General features: G+C 38.3%; 1 long non-coding RNA gene across 1 annotated transcript; it reads left to right on the top strand.

The window, feature by feature from the left end:
• The first annotated feature begins 3,093 nt into the window (after positions 1 to 3,093).
• On the top strand, positions 3,094 to 23,683 carry LOC309665631. The gene is made up of 2 exons (XR_014266595.1): positions 3,094 to 8,493; positions 8,808 to 23,683. It is a non-coding gene; the product is annotated as an uncharacterized lncRNA (long non-coding RNA).
• The last annotated feature ends 2,012 nt before the right edge of the window (positions 23,684 to 25,695 follow it).

The following is a 25,695-nucleotide window of genomic DNA, read 5'->3' on the forward strand; positions in this document are numbered from 1 at the left end:
ACTAATTTGACTCATTAGGGACTCTAATAGTCCCATATGCAACATAACTTCTTTCATTAATCAGACAAATGCAAAGGATACTCTCAGCCAAAAGATAAGTCAGTGATCCCCAAGGAGCTATTTTGTTTCTTTTCCTGCCCCCTAAGCCTGTTAGTCATGCAATTTAATGGTAAACCTTCCTTTTTCTCTGTGCCCATCTCAGGGTGATGGGGCTATTGGTGAAGAGAGTTTATATATCACCTGTGTCTGTTCACACAGCCCTGGACACTCAACCATGTGCCTGCAAAATGCCCCTGCATCACGCGCCTGCAAAATGTGGTGGAACAGTACAGACTACCAAATACACTCCTTTTCTACAGAACCCTTGGGGGCACCAGACTTGTAACCCCTCCATAGGCATTTCAAATACAGGTCCAAGTCTACTTCTCATCACCTCTAAACTCATGGCCAAGAATCCATGAACCAAATACCAGACTATTTCAGATTTAGGCCATCTTATTAATAGGGCAGTTATCCCTAATAGAGCAGCCTTCACACTATGGAATTTTTCTATGACTCTGTTTAACCAGTATTTAAATATCCACTACAGTTATGGGTTTCACTCATTATTCAATTCGATTACCTCTCCAGCAACCTACCTATAAGAATTCCATGCAGTTCTGGAGAAACTTCAGGCTTTTTGAGACCTACACAATTGGACTCTGAAGTCTGAAATATGGCGAAACAATAACTGTTTTGTAGATGGTGCCCATGAAATTTTCAGCTTTACTTGCACTCTGCAGTCATTCAGGAATATCATCTTTTGCTAGGCATACTATGAGAAACAGATAAGCCAGAATGTTCAGGATTGCTGTTCCTTCCCTTGAGAATACCAATATTTACTCTAAATTGGTTTAGATCTGGAAGAAACAGAATGTCCATAGTATTTTAACTTGATTCTATTATTAGCAAGGAAATATTCTGTTGTTTATTTGTCAGGCTTTTTGTGGGTTTCTTACTGTAACTTTTACATTGTTTCTTTTCAGCCAATCATTAGTGAGGGAAAGTTAAGTCTAATGAATTCCACTTTGGAGTTTATAAATATTGTACATACATCGTGATGAGCATTATTCTATATTCTCTCCAAGCCTGACATTCTTGAAGGATATAGTCCTATTCTCCCGAGGATTGTATTCTAAGTAATAGGATAATCTAACAAATGACCTATTCTATATCAAATGGGAGAGCTTCCTATAAATTACAACTTTTTTTTTTTTTTTTGGCCATGCAGCATGTGGAACTTCCCCAACCAGGGATTGAACCCATGCCCGCTGCTTGGAAGCATGGAGTCTTAACCACTGGACCAGCAGGGAAGTCCTAAATTATATCTTTTCAAAGGATATATCATGATCATTATGGCCAGGCTTTACTGCATTGCTGTAGAAGACTAATTTATTTTCCTTGACAATAATTTTATGAGTTAGAATAATTTTGGGAAGGCAATAGTAAAAAGGCTTTTGTGATAGCACTGAGGAAGATTAGGGTGGAAGTAATGGTCATTGTTGTTTTCCTGCAAGACACCCATTTCCATTTCCTTTTCTCCCCTTCCTAACAGCATCCTAATTTGGGTACCAGTACAACAATTTTCATGTACGTCAGGGGAAACCGTCACACCCAACTCCAGAGAAAAACTGTTTTGAATTAAGGATAATACTATGTCCCTTGTTATAGTTACTAGTACTGGAACCCAGGCCTAAGCTGATCTGCACATGGCATACCTCTGGCCCCAGGGACTGGTTCAGGAAGAACATAGTAAACCTGTTTGGGCTGATAAGAAATAAGAAGAGACATGCAGAAACTTCTGAGAAAGAGTTTTCCTTGTTCTTGCAAGAGAATCACAGGAAAAAATACTCTTTCTTTGGACATTGAGGAGAGCATATGTGAAGGCAGCATTTTGCCATAAGAAAAGCCAGTGTGGGGCTTCCCTGGTGGCGCAGTGGTTGAGAGTCTGCCTGCCGATGCAGGGGACACGGGTTTGAGCCCTGGTCTCGGAGGATCCCACATGCCGCGCAGCAGCTAGGCCCGTGAGCCACAATTACTGAGCCTGCGCGTCTGGAGCCTGTGCTCCGCAACAAGAGAGGCCGCGATAGTGAGAGGCCCGCGCACCGCGATGAAGAGTGGCCCCCGCTTGCCGCAACTAGAGAAAGACCTCGCACAGAAACGAAGACCCAACACAGCCAGAAATAAATAAATTAAAAAAAAAAAAAAAAAAAAAAAGCCAGTGTGAAGATGAATCCGACAAACAGTCCTAACAGGCTGAACTAGGCTGAACATGAAGCCCACCCTTCTCCAGACTTCCATTATGTGAACCAATGAATTCCCAGTTACATGAGCCAATAAAAACTAAGTGGAGTCTGGTTTTCTGTTACTTTTGGGCAAAAGTATCCTAAGTGAAAAGGTGAGTTAGTTTTAATTTTGTTTCACTTTCCAAATGTTTTAAAGCTTAAAAACAATTTTTACAAGCAAGCATATGGTAAAATTCAAGCAGTGTAAAAAGACAAAGACAATGTCCATCTCATTTCAGACATCATTCAACCTCTCCAGAGTCAACCACAGAATAAGTTTCACGGATGTAAATGTGTGTGTGTTCTTGTTTCTACTCAAGCAGAAGCACAATGTACACATTTTTCTAACATCTTGTTTTTTTACTTTCTATATCTTGGAGATTATTTCAAATCATACTTATAGATTTACCTCATTCTTTGTAAAGCCTGTGTGGTATTCTATTGTATAGATGTACCACAATTCCTTTAACCAATTCTAATTTTTTGCCACTATAAATAATGATGAAATGAACATCCATAAATTTAACTATTTGAACAAAGATATGAATATAAATCTGAGGATAAATTCCTAGAGTGGAATACCTGGGTCAAAAAGTGTATACATTTTATATCTTAATAGTTATTGCCAAAATTGATAGAACCTCTTTAGAAGGGATTTTGGTAATAGCTATTAAAATATAAAGTGCATACACATTTGTATAGTCAAATATATTTTTTTCCCTTGTACTCTACCAATTGCTCAAAATTATAGTGCATTTTTTTTTTATAGTGCATTTTAGATTGATTACTATTTGGACCACAACTATTTGTTTTCTCTATTTTTCTGGAGTTTTTAATTGCCTTTATTTTCTCTTGGGAAAAGGAACATGCCTTCTTCACCATATCCAAATAACTTCCAACACCTTATTTATTCTATCTATAGCATGGAATTTATTCTTTTCGTATTACAGACATTCTTTTTGGTCCCCACTGAGTTCTTGTTCTAATTTGGAAAGACATTTCTAGGCCTTCAGTGCTAGCAGTCATTTGGGATTTCTGTTCATTGAACCCTGGGTTAGGTCTGTGTTTTCTGTACTCCAGGTCATTTTCTTTCTAATTTCCCTCGCTCCTGTTTTTTCTCAAGTACATCAAGTAACTTCCTAAGAAAAGTTTCTGAGTCCTTCAATTTCTTTACAGTGGGCCCTCCCTATTCGTGGTTTTGGCATCCACCATTATGGGGGGCCAACTGTAAGGGACTTGAGCATCTGTGGATTTGGTATCCATGCGGGTCCTGGAATGAATTCTCTGAAAACCGAGGGATGACTGTATCTTGTTCTATTGCTTACTTGACAGTTTGACTCCAAGTTTCCAACCTCAGAAAATCTCTGAGGTTTTACTGGACAGATTCACTCCTACTGCCACTGCAGCCCCTCCTGATTGTATCTGGGTTGTGGCTTCTTTCTCTCTGTTTAATCCATCACATGATTCCATCTCTTTTCTGACTTCCATAAAATTTTAAAAATCTTTCATCTCTTGGTGATTCTCTTCCTATTCTCTTCATTCATGTAATTTTATTTCCTTTTTTTGATTTTTGTTCCTCTAGTATCATTTTAATTGCATCCAGACCAAATACATGTGTACAATTTGCCATTCAAGTGGGAAGCCTCTCCCTAGTCCTTCTTATTTTTCAGAGTCTCAAAATAATTTTGCTGGTTGTCATCATACATAAGAATTTACCTGTCTACTTTTTCCATGAAAAAGGAAAAAGTAGCTCATGATAAGATCTAATCTCTTATATAATTGTATAAATTTGAACTTCCAGAAATATTAGTCACTTAGCACTTCAGGATGGTTTTAAAGTAGCACCATAGATGTCATAGGAATTCACTTGTCTCTTTACCAACAAAGTACTTAAGGAAACAACTGAATGGGTGGGTATTCCTATTAAGTATTGGTAACAGCCTGAACTTTTTTGTAGCATTGATGGAGTATGACTCAGGATGGAATCGTATTGCTCTGGAACTAAGTGGGTGTGAGTGGAATGACGTGATGCATTATTTATATTTTGTAATTATTAGCAATTCATTATAAACACATAACCTATAAGCAGTAGTGTGCTAGTAAATAATAGTCAACTCTTCAGGGAAAAAGAGTGTGCATATATATATGTGTGTTTATTGTAAATTTTTATAAAATAAAGAATGTGTAGCATAAATTTACAAATAATAATAAAAGATACAATACTTTTATTGTAACTGCCACATAGCCAATGGATTCTTACACACTGCTTTTGCCAAACTTTTGTATCTGTGGCCAAAATACCATTGCAATTGAATTACGATTTGAGAAATGGAGTTGCATCCCAGCCTGCTAACTCTTTTCCTGATAAACCTATTGTCATTAAATCTGACATATGTAGTCAATTTTTCACGACATTTTTGCTTAACAACGAGCTTGCAAAATTCCTAAAAATTTAATAATCAGCTCTGGCAAACTGGCACAAGCGAACTCCAGGACATCTATAAACTCCCCTTCGGGGGATCAAAATGAGGACCCACCTATTTTTGTTATCCAAACAATACTTCTCTGATATCGTGAAAACATCCTTCTTCTCAGTAATCCCCTCTCTCTAACCATTCTTCATCTCCCACCATATGAAATCCATACACCTCAGTGACTGAGAGGTTAGCCCTACTTAGGTCACCTATGGAAGAGGAAACTAGAAATTCAGCTGTTCAACCAAGGTGGCATATTAGGCTGGGGCTAGGCTGTTGCTGGTGTCACAGCCACATGGTGGCACTATTGAAACACAGGTATTGCAGCTGCCTCAGTACCCCTTCCCCCCCCCCCCACCTCAGCTTGCTCCCAGTTATGCAAAGCTTTACAGCGCGCCAGCCTACACCTCCTCTGAAAACCTAGCATCCCTCTCCCCTTTCACACACAGCTCCTTTCATGCAGGAAATTCCATCAATGCAAACAAGCTGATGCACATTCTGCTTGTTAAAAGTTATATAACAGGATCTTCTGGTGGCATCTGTCCCAGCAAGTTCTACTTGTTGACCTCTGGTTTTTAGACCCTGTCATCCATATGTCACTGGGAGCCGCCCTGTCTCAGATTTACCCGTGATGCAGGTAAATGTTTGAATACCAGTTCAGGGCCTGGGGAAGCCCAAGCCCTTTTTATAATGTATCTGTCCTTAACTTATTTGTGTCTTTCTGTCTTTTGCTGTCCACTGTATCTACATGGCCTGCTAGGTTTCATTCCACATTAAACCCCAATGGAAAAGCTCCATTATTTATCATCTTCCATAAGAAATTCAACAAAACTCAGCATTTTTGTGTTTGGGCAAATTGCCCCCAATTTCATGTAAATATCCCAGGGAGGGACTCTAATTGGCCCAGCTTGAGTCATGTGCCTACCACTGGGCCAGTGTATGGTCAGGAGGTTGGGATAGTATGACCGACCAGACCTGTATCACATGCCAGCTTCTATGATGGGGCCAGTATGAGTGGCAGCCCAGAACTGCATGGAATGAGGAAAGGAGAACACTCCAAAGGAAATGGAGAAATCTTACCTGAAGATGAAAGACAGAAATGCTGAAAGAACAAAAGTAACAAACATCCACTCCTGGTAGAGGTTCGACCCTTCCTCGTGGCTAGTTTTTCCTTTTTGGGGTGTTTTAACAATTCCTAGAGAACAACAGGGAAAGGTATTCTTTGTAGGAAACAATTGTAAAATGAAAACATATTTAACACAAAGCAATGCTGAAGGATGTCCTTTGAAGCATTCCTTTGAAATATTAGCTTATCTATTATGAAGTTTAGATTTTTATATTATTGGTGTTCTCACAGTGGGGCACAAGTTTGCATGCTTTCCAACTCTCTGATGTGTGGAATTACTTTAAATTTTCACTTAATGTGACACAATAATTTGGAACCTTCAGTGGTAACATTAAGTCAGAAGATGCCTTATGCTACTTAGGCAGAGGCAAAAAAGGCAAATAATCTCACTGCTATTTACTCACCACGATTCTAGCTTTATGATTTTGCATCTTATAGGCTTTTTCATCTCTTAAATGTTCTGTATTAAAATATGATTGTATTCTGTATCAAAATATGATTGGAATGTGAGCTGTTCTGATGATAGGAAGCATTAACAAAGTAGTTCCCTTTGTCCTACTGAGTTTCTGGTATGCCTGCTGCCGTCGGAGTGTCTCACCATTGGAAGGCTATCTTGTATCTTGAATCTTTGTACCACATGTACTCTTCCAAATAGGGTTTAGAGCAGCCAACTTCAAACTGGGTACTCATGCTCCTAGGTTATGAGAAGACTTTCCCAAAACACATGGTGATTGGATAGTTTTAATGCAACCAATTTCCAGTTCTCAATTTCCACAGGTCCCTTTCCTGAGAGCCCCCTCCCTAGGCCTGCCAATGTCTCCTTTTACCCATTCACCCTTCTCCCCCCTCAGAGAAGATGGACACATCTCTCTCCCTACCTGAATCTTACCTTGCTGCATTGCTCCTTGCTGCATTGGTGCATTGCTCCAGGCTATAAAAATTTCGAAGGCAACTCAAAAGGGGAAAATTAGGCATGCACTGCACTTGAGGGGGCATCCTCCCATTCCCTACCTTCCCCCCCAAAAAAGCAAAGAAAGCCTCAGTAAAAAGTATTAAAGTCTTATTTTATCTAGGTAACAACTCTTGGCAAGTCTCCATGCCTTCTCTATCTCCTGTCTCTGTTACGTGGAATTAGGCTTCAGAAGGATATCATCTCAACTGTTTAAATTTTAAAATGATAGACAGTAAGTTTGATTTAACTGATTGGTTTGACAATGAAGACTGGCTTCAAAAGTGTTATATTCATATATTGGACTTATTCTATAACCTGAATGAGCTAAACCTACAGCTCCAAGGATTTGATAAAAACAAAGTTAAAATATATGTTCAAATTACAATACACCTGAAAGTACGTTCTTTGCAATGATTTAAACTTAAGATATTATAAAACATTTTTAGATGTCAATGTAAAATGTTCAAGGGGCCTTATGTTTTTCAAAATTCTTTCAGGATTACATATGCAAAGAATTTTGAAGATCCCCATGTAAGAACCGACAAACCACCTCAAGCAAATTAAACTCTTCATTAGGGAAACACAACTATACATACAACTTACAGCTATAATTAACTATGAAAAACATCCCATTTAAAAGAAGGTTGTAAAAGAACATAACATCTTAGTAAAAATTCATACTTAACTGAACTAACATTTTTCTTCTGTTGATTTACTTACTCTTGAGTCTAATCAACTGTGGGTTTCTCCCTGTTAAATATAGAATTTGGCCTGAGGGCATACTAAAGCTTTCCATCCCGGGTCTTTCAGCCTGTTTGTTTATGCTGAAGGTGGGAAGAGGTTGGTGTTTAAACTCCATTTTCCCCATATTTAAGCCAATGAAGTCTATATTTGCATCCCCACAAGACCAAAACTTTCTGATTACATTTCTTCTGGTGGTGGTTTTTCCCTCCTCCACTAAATATCAAAGAAGAAAGTAGCCATTTTTCCAGACTCTGGTGGATCCCATGACTGTTTCAACTCTGTGAAAAACAAAATTACAAACGCACTACTAACTCTTACCTTCCACCTCTGCTGCTTAGATATCTTTAGGGTCTTTTACCACGATAAGATGCAAAATTCATTACTAAGGTTTGATTCTATTAAATTGCCAGACAGGTTTACTGACCCAGAGCCAAACTGGTTTTTCTGCTACCAAAATTTTCCTCCCTGTTTCTAATAACTGAAAAATCTCGAAACATATAAAGAAGTTGTAAATACTTAGAAGCACAGTTTTCTCCACAGACGTACCCTCTTACTCATTAATTAGCTGCCAACTGAGAGCAAAATTTAGCCAGGGACAGAGAGACCCCTGAGAGCAAGAGGGAAAGAGAAGAGGTGGCCACCAAGGGCAAAGGAAGCTGTTTGGAGAGTGTACCAGTGACAAACTTCCTATTGCACAAGCTTGCCTCTGGCCAGCCCAGTCCTTGAGGACAAGGTCCTCTTTAGTCACCACATTTAGCCTGGCATAACCTTGGCTTGGAGAGAAATAGTAATTTCTTGATATGCATTTGGAGAGAAATAGTAATTTCTTGATATGCATTTGGAATAGAGGGTTCATTTTAATTTCATTTTTCTGTGCTGAATTTTTTTTTTTTTAAGTTTTAATTTATTGATTGATTGAATGCTTGATTGCTATGTTGGGTCTTCGTTTCTGTGCTAGGACTTTCTCTAGTTGCGGCAAGCGGGGGCCACTCTTCATCGCGGTGCGCAGGCCTCTCACTATCGTGGCCTCTCTTGTTGCGGAGCACAGGCTCCAGACGCGCAGGCTCAGCAGCTGTGGCTCACGGGTCCAATTGCTCCGCGGCATGTGGGATCTTCCCAGACCAGGGCGCGAACCCGTGTCCCCTGCATTGGCAGGCAGATTCTCAACCACTGCGCCACCAGGGAAGCCCCTAAATTTTTATTTTCTATCTGCATTGTGGGCACAGCCCTTAAAATAACAAAGTGGCCCAACTATAACTTTGGGTAAAAAAAAAAAATCTAGCTTTCAAAAAAATACTATAGCTATAGATTTTGAGGGGTTTCTCTTACTTTCTCTTGTTTTCATAGTATTTTCAATGTTATGGTTGTTTCATCTATATTTTGCATTTATATCCTGTAAAGATTTTTTCTATCCAATGTTTGAGGAGTAAAAACTCCACCAATTTTATTTTTCAGAAAATGATCCCCAAAGGGTAATTATGTGTTCCCTGTGGTGATAGGAACATTTTCTAGTCTCATCAGCAGGCACTGCAGAGCAAGTCAGAGAACAGTGAATAATTGTTAATGATGAGAAAGCCATAAATAAGCAAAATCAAGAAGCTGTGAATTTATTATCAATAGATGATTGCAGTTGTGAACTTGTTACCAAGAGAAAAGACTTAATTATTTATGTAATACATTTAAAAATTTTTAACAAACCATTGGTTTATAGAGTAACTCTTGGCCAGCTCAGATTAAATGAAGATTTAAGTGCAGGTAAGCACATGCACATGCACTTGAGAACAGACAGAATCTTCTTTGAACTCTCTCATACTAATAAGTACACTGAGGTCACTGAGAATTCACCAAGACTTTGTCTACCCAAAGTCCCAAACTGGTCAGTTTTGAGACAATGCCTTGCAAGTCTGTTTTGTAGGAATGACCTTAAATTTTAATATCAACGCAGTCTATTTTGTAATTCTTTTCCAGCCCTAAAAAAATTCCCTCAGTTCCTCAGTGGGTACTGCTAGATTGAAAACTTCTGGTTTGCCTAGGCTTCTAAGGTTAAACTAATAAATATTAAATTATAAATTGTCTTACTTCTTCAAGGCACAAAATCTAGTTTCCCTCTAAAGAGTAAGAAGAGGATGCATCAAAAAGCAAATTGCAAACCGGGGAACTGACTGAACATTGTAGTATGATACAAGATGAAATATGGAATGCGAAAGTAGAGGCAAGGAGATAACATATCGAAATACGATAATATAACGTAATACAATAACATATCGGATTTCAATAACATATTGAAATACCATAATATAACATATTTTGTTTGGAAACACAAATTTATTTCATGAATTTCTGATCAAGACTGGCAGAGGGAATTCACTGAGAAGCAATATCCCACCCACCCAACCACCTCCTGCCTCCACAGCATTATAGACAGAATGTTGAAGAAATTACATTTAAAAGACACCTCCATGCTCCAAAATGAAATGGGTAAAATGTGTCTCCATGTATGCATGGAGAAATAAGAAAAGTGATAAAGTTAAATTTATATCTTTTGACTTGTAGAGAAGTTTATGACACAGTAAGTGAAAATAGTAAGTTGTGGAGTAATGCGTATAATAGGATTCTATTTCACGGAAAACAAGCAAACCCAAAAATTAATCACACTCTCTCTCTCTCTTTTTTTTTTTTCTGTCTATGTGTGTGTGTCTGTGTGATGAACAAGTCACATAGGCTTGATTCCACTATATAATTTGTGAAAAGATACATGTCATTCTTTTAACACGTTTACCTTAGATAGATGGCAGGGATAGAATGGAGAGATGAAATCAGTTTTTCTTTATATAACTTTGTTTTGTTTCAGTTGTTACAACCAGTCTGGATCACTTTTATAATCTGAAAAGTCCCAAATTAAGGAAACTGTAAAAAACTACATGAGGCTGAGTTCTACAAAGTTTCTAGATTTAATGGTAAATTTTATACTGGTTCAGGATTCATTTGTAAATTTTCTAAATTTTATCTACCTGTAAAAGTAATCAATATTTATTTTAGGAAGGTTGAAAAATGCAGAAAACCACACACACAATAAGAGAATAAATATCATCAACAATTGCAATTCCTAAAGAGAAACACTATGAACATTTCAGTGTAATCATTTTTGGTCTTTTATTTCTATGTGTGTTTATGTGTTTGTGCATTTTTTTTTAAGTTGCATACTGTGCATATCCCATTTTTAAAAACCTATCAAAGGTAAGTTTTCCCAATAATCAAATATTCTTCTTTAGCAGTGAGTTAGTGGCTACCCTGTATACTATCAGTGTCATTTAGAATTAGATTTGGCTATAAAAAAATAACAGTGATTTAAACACAAAAGTAGGCAGATCACAGATGGTATGTTGGCTCCAAGAAGTCAAGGCTGGCTACATAATTGTGGAGTCCAGTGCAAAATGAGAATGTGGGTCTTCTTGTTTAAAAAGTAGAGAGTTCTGAAACCATGCCCCACAGGGTTAACAGAAACTGGTGACTAACAGAAATTCTTGAGCTTGTCCTACAGAACAGCAGGCAAGGGAACAGCTTGTTAAAAATCCCTCTGCTTGTAATCTGCTTCTCTGAACTGTTTTAATTATTTTTCACTCCTTAACTACCCTATAGATAACACTTCGCTATTGTAACGGGGGGGCTTAAGTTGTTTTTCAGAAACTTGGAGTCAGCTCTTGTCCAGTTCAAGCCAGCTAAGACTGGTTGGCACCATCGACCCTAAAACTGGACCTGCGCAGGTGTCTGATGAATGACCTTTTGATGTCAGAGGGCCCAAAACCCCACCCTCGAATCATGCTAAATACCTCTATTTTTGAACATGTATCCCATGAAGAAGCATGTAACTTGGTTGCTTCGGATTTGAGATTTGTTCTGTTGTCTTCTGACTTGTCTGCCTTGTGAATAAACTCTTTCTCTGCTGCAAATCTTGGTGTCTCAGCATGAACTTGTTGTTCTTTGGGCAAACGTTAAAAGTACTAAAATACAGGGGGGACTTCCCTGGCAGTCCGGTGGTTAAGGCACTGCATTTCCATTGCATGGGTTTGATCCCTGGTTGGGGAACTAAGATCCTGCAAGCTGTGGGGCATGGCCAAAAAAAAAGAAGATTCTTTCCTTCTGAGATCTCTTTCTTGATTTGTTATGGTGTTTTTTATTTTCTATTTAATGTCATTCTGCGTAACAAAAAGAAAAAATTTTAAGTTATTAGTATGTGTTGTACCCTTCATGTTTATATTGAGTCATGCCAATTTAAATGCAAATATAAGGGACTTTCCTGGTGGTCCAGTGGTTAGGGCTTGGTGCTTTCACTGCCGTGGGCCCAGGTTCCATCCCTGGTCCGGGAACTAAGATCCCACAAGCTGCATGGTGTGGCCAAAAAAAAAAAAAAAACAGTAAATAGAGGAACATTTAAATTTTATGTGGAATCACTAAAATCACATTCATTCATAATTCATAGCGTGTACAAACATTTGTACCTTGTTCTTACCAGAACAACGTTGCACAAAAGGAAATCAACTGTTTTTATTTCAGTTCTTCACACACACACCTTCTACCAACACTCTACCTTCAGCTTACTGTTGAGTAAAAAAGACTGAAAGGAGAAGGATCTTTGGGTTATCTTCTCTTTTCCTTCTATGTCATCCTTTGCATGATAAGTTGTTGACTATTACAGGGAAGTAACATAACATGAGTAAGGAGTGATATAACAGGGTTCCTTGGTTGTCATATTTCTAGGAACGCCATTGCCTTCTCACCGAGTAGCAAGTTCTGGTTCAAACAAAAAGTGTGTCCTCTCAGGGCTGTCAGGGCCCCGGCTTAATCAGCTGTAGATGGAACGCGCTTTCCTTGGACTCACTTTGAGTCTTGCTGAACTCTGGCTCATTGTGGGACCATGGGAATTCTGAGCTCATGGGGCTCATGCAAATGGGGCAACAAGGTACAGCAACCAAGCATATTGCATGTAACCCTCTTCTTACACACATGCTCCGTCATTCTATCAGTCTTCATTTACAAAGCACAAGTTCAAAGACAAAATTATTAAGAATTTCAAGATAGCCACAGTAGAAGCCACCAATGCAGAGCCCCTCTGAGCAGGGTCCTCGTGCGATAGCATAGCTTGCATACCCATGGAGCTGCCATGCTCCACCAAGTCTGCAAGACTTCTTTTCTCTTTTTGCTCCTTCATCTTCTGTGTGGGGACTTCCATTCTCAAGGTACTTCATGATCCAAGTTGGCTGCTGGAGTTCAACGTCAGCAGAAAGGAAAAAGGGCGAAGTGCAAAAGAACCAACTCTTCCAGGCTGAATCAGTGCTCTGATGGAGCCTTTCAGAAGCCCAGCTCTGCTTCCATCTCACTAATCAAGACTTAGTCATGAGTCTACATTTAACTCTCAGGTCGGCTGGAAATGTAATCTTTTTGCTGGATGCATTGCCACCCTGAATACCTGGAATGAAATCAGGCTGTTATTAAAAAATAAAGGTTAATTGACATGGATGGGCAACTAATTGTTCCTGCCATGCCAAAAGATAACATATTTAATCAAACCTCAATTTTTATTTATGTGGGTTGTTTCTGATTTTTCACTATTATCAACATCATTTAAAAACTTTTAAATTACAATTTAAGTTTAAATTTTAAACTTACTCTAATTTTTAAAAAAGTATTCCTATGGGACTTCCCTGGCGGTTCAGTGGTTAAGACTCAGCGCTCCCAGTGCAGGCGGCCTGGGTCCGAACACTGGTCAAGGAACTAAGATCCCGCATGCCATATGGCGTGGCCAAAAAAAAAAAAAAAGTATTCCTAAACAACTAACACATTTCTTTGGAAGAATTTTTCCATTTATGAAGTCAAAATAAACAATAGGTACTTAATGAAACATGTAATGATAACAACAGTAGAGTTTTTTGGTTTTTGTTTTTTACAAAAACGGGGTGGGGGGGCAATTAAACATTTATACTGATATGTAGTCCTGACATAAACACTGTGTGGGTCAAGGAATAGATAGCTAAAGATAAAGACGTGTTAAATTACCTGGCTTTTATGACCCTCTGATCCTGTACAGTATTGCTAATTTGTGTGTGACTAGATGACAAAAAGCAAAAATAATATAAGTAACATCCGAAGGTTGTTGATTTTGTGAAGATCACCTACTTCTACCGGAATCAATCTACTGTCAATATCTGGATACATTGTATCATCTTGTGTTAATATTATCTGTTTCTAATATTGACTATCAAGATGCCTTCCATAATCTTGTTTTAATGTTATCAAATCTCTGATATTGAGTATCTGGATGCATTGCATCATCTTGTGTTAATATTATCTGTTTCTAATATTGAATATCAAGATGGCTTCTATAATCTTGTTTTAAGGTTATCACATCTCTGATATTGAGGATCTGGATGCATTGTGTCATCTAGAATTAATATTACCTACTTGAAGCTTGCCAGAATACAACACCTAGGTGAGAACTAGCTATTGTTCATTTTCCCATTAGCATTTGCATAGCATATAATCAAGCTGTTCTTTAATTGGTGAAAACTAGTTCTTTGTTCAGTGCTAGTAACTCAAGACTAAAATAACTTGAATGTTCTTAGCTCATTTGTTTGTCACATCCTTGCCAAGCTTATCAAATTATTTCCATATGAAATGAAAAAAAGGTTTTACAAGCCTCCAAAACACTTTTATTTGAAGTAAACAACTGTGAAAGAATTTACTTATTCTGTTTTTTAACCAGTTCTTAAATGACAAGAACTTGTAATTTATTAAACAGAACAATACCTGCATATTCAGATTCTAATGTGAAGTTTTTCCTGAATGAATATGGGTACAATTAGATTTCAGAAATGGAACCATTAAAATCTGAGCAAACCATTATTTACAGAGTATAGTTCTACAAACTCTAACCTTTTGTCCTTCACGTATAAATATCTCGGTACATGCACAATCTGAGTGTATAAAATTAAACTACCTGAACACCTTTAAAAAATTAGAGTAAAATGTAAAAATGTCTATAAAAAGAAATTCATTAGAGATTTCAAAATATCCGTAAGTGCTAAATAAGGTTTCCAGAAATCAGTGATTATGCCGAAACGTGTCACAAGGGGAACTGTTAACAAGTGTTACTTTGCTGATGGTAGGAAGATTGCCAACCTTTAATTGGCTTTAAAGTTGGTGTTCTATCAATGGTGTATTGTAAAAAGCAATAATGCCCACATTTATGATTTAAGCTTGAAATGGGAACTCTAGATTTGACTAAATGTGGCACTATGTACTAGTCCTTCTAATTAAAAATATTCAAATGCTTGCCTTTAAATTTGATTAGGATGTTTATTATCATGCTCTTATTAACAGCAACAACAAAAGATGTTTGTCTACAATTTATAATGTACAATGACCAGTCAACCCCCTCTTGCATTGCTGTGCATTAAGTGTTCTGGTTTAAAGGAAATACTGAGAATAGCTCTTTTGAGGCTGCTGGGAAGATGGAATTCTACTGAATTAAACACAAATCTGGCATGGCGTCATTCTTTGGATTCTGTAAGGAAAGGTGTCCTCATTAATAAAAGCAAATGAGAAATCATATTATCTTTAATAACAGAGTAAACCATGCTCTGTCCATTGGCTTCTGGATTTCTAACTGTGAATTCCTAAGTACCTACTGACCCTGATCCTCCGGCATTGCATGAGAACTCATGAATAAACATATGTGAAAAAACAAATACAGAGTAAACTTCCAGGCAAACCATTAAGAGGGGAAATCTCAACAGAAAGATCACTTTCAATATGCGTGAGGCTTCAGAGAGTGGGGAAAGATCCAGTAAGGTCTTCCTGGGGAACACTCAGTGCTTAGTATTCAGTATTTTGTATTCAGCTGATTACCCTGGCTGATTTGTCCTACTGACTTGAGTGGCTTTGTGGATTAGGGAGAGTTTACAACTTTTCTGACTCTTGCAGTCTAACAATTCATCAGACTGCCTTTCTATACCAGCCAGATGTTTTCCACTCTCCTCTTCCTACTACTCTTTGTGACATGGCACACTCTGTATTTTTGCTCATTGGCCATTAGAAACCGGCAAGGCACATGCAGCGACCATAGCTACAAAGCCCCTGGGCAGACACTGTTGGCTGCCTTCCCAAGGTCAACCTCCTCTCCCTTGTCTTCCTGGCTGGCAGAAATATCTCCCACAGCAGAGGCAGAAAATACCAAGTACTTGCATTCTCAGCCTCTCTTGTGACCTCAATTCTGGCTTGTGATGTAAGGGGAAGTCTGCTGGGAATTTCTGGGAAAGAAGAAAAGAAAGAAAAGTTTCTTCTCTCCACCTCCCATCCCCAACTTTTTTGTTTTTAATGTGATTGTGTGAAAGTGTGATGCTTGGAGCCCAGGAGACCATCTTGTGACAATGAGGAAAAAGATCAAGAAATGGCAGAAAAGTCATCTTCGAGCTTTCTGGACTTTTGTTGTGTGACAAAAATAAGTTATTTTTAAAGCCACTTTTAACTTTTATTCATTTTTTTACCTCCATCCCAAAGCATCTTAGCTAATATTTACTCAAAATCACATATAGTTTTCCAACATAAAGAGACTGACTCTGAGAAGATTCAAGTTGCGTTTCAGACAGTATATAGCATCTACTTGGTTATTTCTCAGCCCAGTTCCTTTGATGATACAGAAAAGCAGTCTTCAGCCAAAGGTGTATGTGTCATTTGTCAAGATTTAGGTAAAATCAAAGGAGAAAAGCACAATTTTTGTCCTTGATACATTTATGAACATAAAGCAGAATGTCTGTGGACATAAAAATGTGTTTCTCAGGAAAGATATATGTATATTTTTATCGTTGTGGATAAAATAGTTTGTGGAATGCAAAATATGAAAAGATGAGATTCATAGTTATTAAGAACCAAAAGTAGTGATAAGAATTCAAAAAGAAAAACAAAATTGACTTCCGTATTTTGTTCATGCAATTCATTCTCATATAATCACAAAATACAAGAAATAAAAATATAAGTATTTAAACCTGGGGTTTTGAGTTCATCTCAGGAACATTAGCAAAAGGAATCTTGTGCATCTATTCTCAGCTAGAAAAACTGGCAAAAAACCTACTGTTTCTCAAAAGCATCACAATTATTTGTTTAGGCAGGAGGATAAAATGTAGAAAGGATGTTACACATGTTTGGGGATTGACTTCAGAGTCAGATCTGTCTATCCTGAGGCCATCAGTGAATTAATTTGGAGTGACTTGACTAAATCACCTTGTCTTATAGTCTCTCTCTTCACAACCTGTTCTTTAATATGGAGAATACTATCGACAGTACTGAATCTCTCTGTGAGCTTGGAAAATTTGAGTTAACCCCAAGCAATCTATAATCTTATATCAGTTAGACTTAGGCCCAGCTGTGGGTAACAGAGACTCAAGTATAGAGGCTTAAACATACTCATTGTTTATTATCTCTCATAAAATAAGGTACTAAGTGAACACATTTGCAACTAGAATATGAGTAAGTTCTGGAGATTTAATGCACAGCATAGTGATTATAGTCAACAATACTATATGATATACTTCAAAATTGCTAAGAGCCTAGGTCTTAAATGTTCTCACCACAAAAAAGAAATGATAATTATGTAAAGGGTAGAGGTGTTAGCTAAAGCTATGGTAGTAATTATATTGCAACACATAAATGATCAAATCAACATCCTTGTACACCTTAAACTTACACAATGCTATGTTGTCAGTTGTATATTAATTATTTTTTAATTTAACTTAATTTAATTTATTTATTTTTAAAAATTTATTGTTTTTTTTTAAATTTATTTTTGGCTGCGTTGGGTCTTCGTTGCTGCGCCTGGGGTTTCTCTAGCTGTGGTGAGCGGGGGCTACTCTTCATTGCGGTGTGTAGTCTTCTCATTGCGGTGGCTTCTCTTGTTGCAGAGCATGGGCTCTAGGCGCGCGGGCTTCAGTAGTTGTGGCACGCGGGCTCAGTAGTTTAGTCTCGTGGGCTCTAGAGCACAGGCTCAGTAGTTGTGGCACACGTGCTTAGTTGCTCTGCGGCATGTGGGGTCTTCCTGGACCAGGGCTCGAACCTGTGTTCCCTGCATTGGCCGGCGGATTCTTAAACACTGTGCCAGCAGGGAAGTCCCTGTATATTAATTATCTTAAAAAGTGTAGACATGGCAGTTTAGGGCTGGTGTAATGACTTCACAAAGTCATCAGGGACTCAAGCACTGCCATCTGCTGAAAAGTAATTTTAAAAGAGGAGATCTGGAGGTGAGGTCTACTTAGAAGGGCTTCTCAGAACCAGCAGACTTCACGCTGAAAGCAAAAGCTAATTGGTTCTTGTGGATCTCGGAATGATCTCCAATGGCCTGCTCACTAACCAGGATGGTTAAGTGGGGAAAGAATGAACTCTTAGCTGGGTATAAATGTGCCTTGCCTATTCTAGCCATGTTTAGGGCAGAGGATGCCTTCACACATAAGGTAGGGGCTATATAAATAAAGTGTTACATTGACTATGTATTTTATTCATATCACTTTTCAATATTGCGCTGGTGATTTCCTGGAATGCTTATTCATGTGCATATTAATTGCATTTCTAAAAACTTTGCAGATTTTAAAACAGTTTATTAACAAATACAGTCCACAACCACAATTAATACTTTCCAGCTGTGAACATATCAATTCATCATTCCTTGATACTTTTTCATCATACATCTCAGAAGTGCATTCTCAGTGTTTGGTTGGAAAAACTTGAAGAAGCTGCTAAAATAAAATTATTGAGCATGAATGTGATCTTCCTATCATAAAACATAAAATTCTACATGAAATGATGGCCCATTTACATAGGTAAACTAAAGTTTTATGTAGGTGACTGAGAAAGAAGTGATATCTCCATATATTATTTCTCTAGTACTGAATAAGTACTTTGTGATTATATGCAGGCCTTCTGGTTATTAAGTAATAATCAATTTTCCACTAAAGACAATATATGGCTTTTATACATTTAAGGTGTTTTTGATCACTTAAAGCTTGCTGCTTTACTTTTAGCGTTCGCATTCTAAATAGCTGAAGTAGTTTTATGAATTATCTCATAAATCTTCACAACACTCCCTCAAACTATATTGGAAATCAGTCATAATCTTTGGGGAATGTAAGGTTAATGTAACATATTTATATTTATTAATATAAGTATTCAAATGTTATGTGTAAAATACACACATACTCTGAGTATGCTAAATTCTTAACATTTTTTCTTAGATGTATGCTAAGTAACAGAGCCAAGTAAATGAGGATAATTTAAACAATTTTTGCCATTAGTGTCTCATGTGTGAAACTTCATGTTTATGAAGGTCTAAAGACACTGATGATTAAATTTATATTAAAAACATAGACAAAACAGTACTATATTTTTCCTGTGTATATATATAAATGAATAGAAATAATCTGGAAGGATGCATGCTTAATTAATAACAATGAATACCTCTGGAGAAGTAGGGCCGGGACGGGGATGGAGATGGTTTTCTAAGAGGACTTAAGCTTTATCTGTGGTATTGAATACTTATATCATTTATAATTTTAATAATTAAAATAGTTTTTTTAATGAAAATGTTTAATGCAATTGATTTTCCTCTTTGCCAAAGAGGACTGTTAACAGTATTTGCCAGGACCATCACCTGGGTCCCTGTAATCCTACATCAGTGCTTGTGACCCTTGCCACCAGTACATGATTTATATAGACTTTTCCCACCACAAAGGAATGGGCATTATAGAGATTTGTTCTACATTAGGCTCCCTCACACACAGATAATGACCAAGAAAAAATAACTAACACAGGTATCCCTTAAAGCTCTGTTTGCAAGTTTTGTTATGAACAATAATCTGGGTTTAAGAGTTATTTATTCAGTGCCTATTCTGTGCCCAGGATCAGAGTAGACAGTGACATACAAAGATGCATGAAAGTGATCTTGACCTTAAGGAAAGGTGGAGAGAGTGGGCAGACACAAATAAGAGAATGAAAATATAGTGAGAGAAAAGTGAATGGAAGTCTGAGCCTGGTGCATGGGGAATGCACAGGATGGGGTAACAAATGGTGCTGAGGACTAAGGTAAAGAAGGAATCAGGGAAGACTTGTAGTGATATTTAAATGGATTCTTGAAGCACGAGTAGGTGTGTGCTAGGGAAACAAGAAGAAACTGGCATGACCAGGCAAAAGAACTGTTAAACTTCTGTGTCAAAAATCCCTAGTGGTCCCTGTTGATCATCCAAAGTATGGGTTTGTACATATTGAGCAAGGCAGAGCACAATCATTACGGTGTCTCAAAAGGGAGGTGATAGGTAAGGTTACTTTTTTAAAATGGAAGTATAGTTGATTTACAGTGTTTTGTTAGTTTCAGGTGTATAGAAAAGTGATTCAGTTACATATGCACACTTGTTTTTTCAGGTTCTTTTCCTTTATAGTTTATTACAAGACATTGAATATAGTTTCCTGTGCTATACAGTAAATCCTTGTTGCTTATCTGTTTTATATATAGTAGTTTGTATCTGTTAAACCCATACTCCTAATTTTTCCCTCACCCCCTCCCTTTCCCCTGTGGTAACCATAAGTTTGTTTGCTGTGTCTGTGGAGTCTGTTTCTGTTCTGTATATAGATTCATTTGTATTATTTTTTAGATTCCACTTATAAGTGATATTATATAATATTTGTCTTTCTCTGACTTCACTTAGTATGATATTCTCTAGGTCCATCCGTGTTGCTGTAAATGGCAATATTTCATTCTTTTTTATGGCTGAGTAGTATTCCATCATATATATTATATATACCACATCTTCTTAAACCAATTGTCTGTTGATGGGCACTTAGGTTGTTTCCATATCTTGGTTATTGTAAATTGTGCTGCTATGAACATTGGGGTGCATGTATCTTTTTTTTTTTATTCTTTTTTTTGTTGGGGTATAGTTGTTTTACAATGTTGTGTTAGTTTCTACTGTACAGCGAAGTGAAGTAGAGTTCCCTGTGCTATACAGCAGGTTCTTATTCGTTATCTATTTATACATATTAGTGTATATATGTCAATCCCAATCTCCCAATTCATCCCACTCCCCAACTCCACTCCCCGCTTTCCCCCTTGGGTGTCCATACGTTTGTTCTCTACAACTGTGTCTCTATTTCTGCCTTGCAAACCAGTTCACCTGTACCATTTTTCTAGATTCCACATATATGCGTTAATATATGGTATTTTTCTCTTTCTGCCTTACTTCACTCTGTATGACAGTCTCTAGGTCCATCCACGTCTCTACAAATGACCCAATTTCGTTCCTTTTCATGGCTGAGTAATATTACATCGTATATATGTGTCACATCTTCTTTATCCATTCATCTGTCAATGGGCATTTAGGTTGCTTCCATGTCCTGACTATTGTAAATAGTGCTGCAATGAACACTGTGGTACATGGATCTTTTTGAATTAGAGATTTTGTCTTTTCTGGGTATATATCCAGGAGTGGGATTGCTGAATCATATGGTAACTCTATTTTTAGTTTTTTAAGGAACCTCCATACTGTTCTCCATAGTGGCTGCACCAATTTACATTTCCGCCAACAGTGTAGGAGGGTTCCTTTTTCTCCTTAACCCTCTCCAGCATTTATTATTTGCATACTGTTTGATGATGGCCATCCTGACTGGTGTGAGGTGATATCTCACTTGTAGTTTTGATTTGCATTTCTGTAATAGTTAGTGATGTTGAGCATTTTTTCATGTGCCTGTTGGCCATCTGTATATCTTCTTTGGAGAGATGTCTATTTAGGTCTTCTCTCCATTTTTTGATTGGGAGGGAAATTTCCTTAGCTAGAGGCTGCAGTTAATCATCAGATGGTCTTAGGTGGCGGTTAAAGTGTGGTCTGGGCAGAATCTGTAAATGAGATGAGTTGTTGGAAGAGCCAGGGGTCCTATCTATAGAACACATGAGTCAGCAAAGTTAGTTGTTATTTTATCTACGGTTTTACTTGGAATATGTGAATCAGGAGGAATTAGGGTTCAGCCAGTTTGAGCTTAGATAGTGTGTGTGATACATTACGGTTCTGTGCAGTTGATCTGTTTTGTGAGTCATGATGCATTTTTCAACTTGCATTTCTGTTTTATTTCTCAGGATCCATTTGTGAAAATGTACAAGGACATGCAAGGCCATGGCCCGATTATAAGCGTTGCATGAAAGTAATTACTGAGATTGGATGTCAGCCCTAGGGACAGGCAGTGATAAATGTTTTTCTTTTCCTCATTGCCTAGTAGGTCCCTGGGACGTTACTGGCAGCAGGACCAGCCGTGGCTTCAGTGTGTGGCGGGAGGCAGGAACAAAACTGTGAGCCTTCCGATGTCAGAGGCGGAGAAGTGTGTCCAAAAAGGTTGTCAAAGAAGGGAAAGCCTGAGATGAGGCTCTTGAGCCAGTGTAAGAAAGAACAAAGAATAAGGTTTAAGCTGAACAAGTGGGAGCCTTCGTGATGTGTTTGCATACAATACCAGAGGCCAAGAAGTTTGTTGCAAATTCACACACCAGATAAGAAAGAACTAGATGGTCCCCAAAGTCCTTTCCAAATCTGAAACTTAATGTACCAAAAAGATAAAGGTAGAAGAGGGCCAGGGAGAACATAAGGAAATGTATGGACATAAGGAAAAGGAATCGGTCATAAGATACATAAAATGTTTTCAAGGACAGCTTCTTAGCCACTCCTTGCAGCAGCCACCTGATGGGTGCTCTTCAACCACCTCCATGAACACCTTTCAAAGAGGTCACATACTGCTTCAGAGTGTGTCCATTTGTGTGTGTGTGTGTGTGTGTGTGTGGACAGTTTTAATCATTGCCTGAGGTAAAACTGGATCATCTGTAGTTTCCACTTATTTTTTCTGCCTTGGGTACTAGACAGTCTGTAGCTTATCTTCCACACAAAAGCGACCTGCAAAGTTTTGAAGAAAAGTGATCAATTGTATCCTCTCATCAGAGTGTTCCTTATTCCTGGCTAAAAATCTATTTAAAGTTTTTCTTTTCATTTTTATTCTGACATGTTCTTACTCTATACCTATAGGAATAAATTCTAAGCATACATATAAGTTTTTACTTTTTATCATTTTGATACTGTTAGATTTTTTTAAACAGTTAATAAACCTTTCCGTTTTGAATAGTATTATATCCATAGGAAAGCTGCAATCTCACTTACTCCACACCTAGTTTCTCCTATTGTTAATCTTATTATGATACATTTCTCGTAGCTGATGATCCAATATTATTAACTAAAGTCCACACTTGACTCATATTTCCTTAGTTTTTACCTAATGGACTTTGAAGGTCCACTTTTCACATGCCAGTTTTCTGGCCTTTATAATCCTGGTCAAAGTCCTTTTTAAATGCCCAGAAATAAGCATGAGTCTCCACATATGATCTAGTCAGAGCAGATCTCTGGTGAGAAACTAGATAGTGAACAAAAATAAGAAAAGGAGGGTGGGGCAACCCTAACAACAGATGTAGGGTCAACAGCCAGAAAGTTGTCTTTTTTTTTTTAATTTAATTTAATTTTTTTTTTATACAGCAGGTTCTTATTAGTTATCTATTTTATACATATTAGTGTATATATATCAATCGCAATCTCCCAGTTCATCCCACCACCACAGAAGATTGTCTTTTAAAAGCTCTACACTTCTCGGGACTTCCCTGGTGGTCCAGTGGTTAAAACTCCATGCTCCCAGTGCAGGGGGCCTAGGTTCAATCTCTGGTCAGGGAACTAGATCCCACATGCCGCAACTAAAAGAGCCCACATGCCAAAACTAAAGATCCCTCTGGTTGCAACTAAGACCCAGCACAGCCAAATAAATAAATATTAAAAAAAAAAATCTCTACACTTCTCATTGATTAACTCATTTAATCTTCCAAACCACCAAGCAGGTACAGAGGCTCAGAGAGATTAACTGACCTTCCCAGGGTCACACAGAGCTAAATCTCGAATCCAGGTGTGTCAGACTCAGAAGCTCAATGCACTGCTTCCCACTGGTATATATTTTTTTTAATTAATTAACTTATTTATTTATGGCTGTGTTGGGTCTTCGTTTCTGTGCGAGGGCTTTCTCTAGTTGCGGCAAGCGGGGGCCACTCTTCATCGCGGTGCGCGGGCCTCTCCCTATCGTGGCCTCTCTTGTTGCGGAGCACAGGCTCCAGACGCGCAGGCTCAGTAGTTGTGGCTCACGGGCCCAGCCGCTCCGCGGCATGTGGGATCTTCCCAGACCAGGGCTCGAACCGATGTCCCCTGCATTGGCAGGCAGATTCCCAACCACTGCGCCACCAGGGAAGTCCCCACTGGTATATTTTAAACAAAGTCTGCCATGTCTGCTATTCACGAACCACTCATTGTTCAGACAAGATGGCAGCATGAGGGGCATTTAACCATCCTCTGCCGGTGGATTCACTTATTTAACAAACATTTTAGTTCCTACTGTGGAGGAGAAATGGCTTTATTTTGCAATAGGGACTTTGGATAGAAATGAAAGGCAGCCTGGAGCATGGGCTCCAGCTCTGATATGTGAGTGTGAAATGTAAATCTATTAGTAGTCATTCGAATTCTTTACCCTTAACTGACAGGCTTCCAAGAACACTAAATGCAATAAACTCTGCTTAATCATGTGATTGGAGTTGGCAATAAAGATGGACCATAATTAGGAAACCGATAGTACCCCGGTCCATAAATGTGCCATTTGGACTTCTGTCTAAAATGAGTAGGACATTTATCAGGGTTCAGAGGTAAACGGGTGACTCTAAACGAATCACAAGGTTGAGAACCACTGGTTTACAGACTAGGTTCTATGTGGGTGAAAGACGATGTAAAAGAAAGTCCTTTTTGATCTTTTGATGTAAATTGTCCACTTCATTGTTCATGTAAGGTAACTGTGACATTATAGACATGTAGTGATGCTGTCAGCCACCATTTATTACACCCATGGTACTGTGAGCCGGCCTCTACCTTGAATGCTTTACATACATTTCCTTATTTAACATTCAAAGACTGTTAGGGTGATGTCCTAATTACTATTCCACAAAGAGTGAACTGAAGCTTGGAAAGATTAAGCACTTGCTGTTAGCCATTTAGTACTGAGCCAAGGTTTGAGCCTGGGTCTGCCTGGATGGGGATGAGAAGGGTGCAGTTTACTTGCTCAAACATGAGCCAGATGAGTCGGGGAAAGTGTGCTGAGTGGCTGACCTTGATCAGGTCCACCACCAGGGTTTTGGAAATGAAGATGTCCTTCAGAGAAGAGACGGATGGAAATATTCGTCTAGTCCTGGGATGTAATAATGTGTTGCGGTACTAAGGTCTTATGGTCTAGATGCCAGGCTAGAACTTTAAGAAGCCAAGCTTCACCTGAGAGTGGATTGATGAGTTTGATATGGTGTGTTCAGATTAATAGGGCAAACTGTTAGATGCATTCAGGTATGAGGAAATAAACTTTACCTCTCTGTGAGAGTAGGAGGAATGTGAGAAAGAAAGGGGAGCAGGAAACATAAATATAGGAGAAGAAGGAAGACAATGACGTGTGGTTTTGAAACTGCCCAGCATTGTCTTCCTACACTGAATATTGGTAAAATAGCAAACATTTTCTGAGTACTTACCATACACAAGCATTTGTGTGAGCACTTCACAGCTCTACAAAATAGGTGCAATATAGATGAAAAAAATAAAGCTCAGAGAGGTGAAGTAACTCTCATGAAGTCACTCGGGTCTGTCTGACTCAAAAGCTAAGGAAGTGTACCATTTCTTAATCCATGGATGCATCACCCATGGTTCAGCCAGGATGTCTTTCGAACCCTCCTCGAAGGAGGTATGGAGACAGAGAAAGGTCTGCAGGGAAGGTTTGTGGATGATCTGCAGCGAGTTTCTCTGGCCAGGATTCTCGGAGAGTGGGGCTGTGCACAACACTTGAGAGCCTGTCACTGTTTAGCTATCATGGGGCTGGAAATCTGTACTTTGTTAGCCTGACTGTACTTACGGACTTTGTGTTCTCTTTGCTTATGTCTCTTTGTCT

This window comes from Balaenoptera physalus (genome assembly GCF_965194825.1).
Source record: "Balaenoptera physalus genome assembly, chromosome: 8".
Lineage (NCBI taxonomy): Eukaryota > Metazoa > Chordata > Mammalia > Artiodactyla > Balaenopteridae > Balaenoptera > Balaenoptera physalus.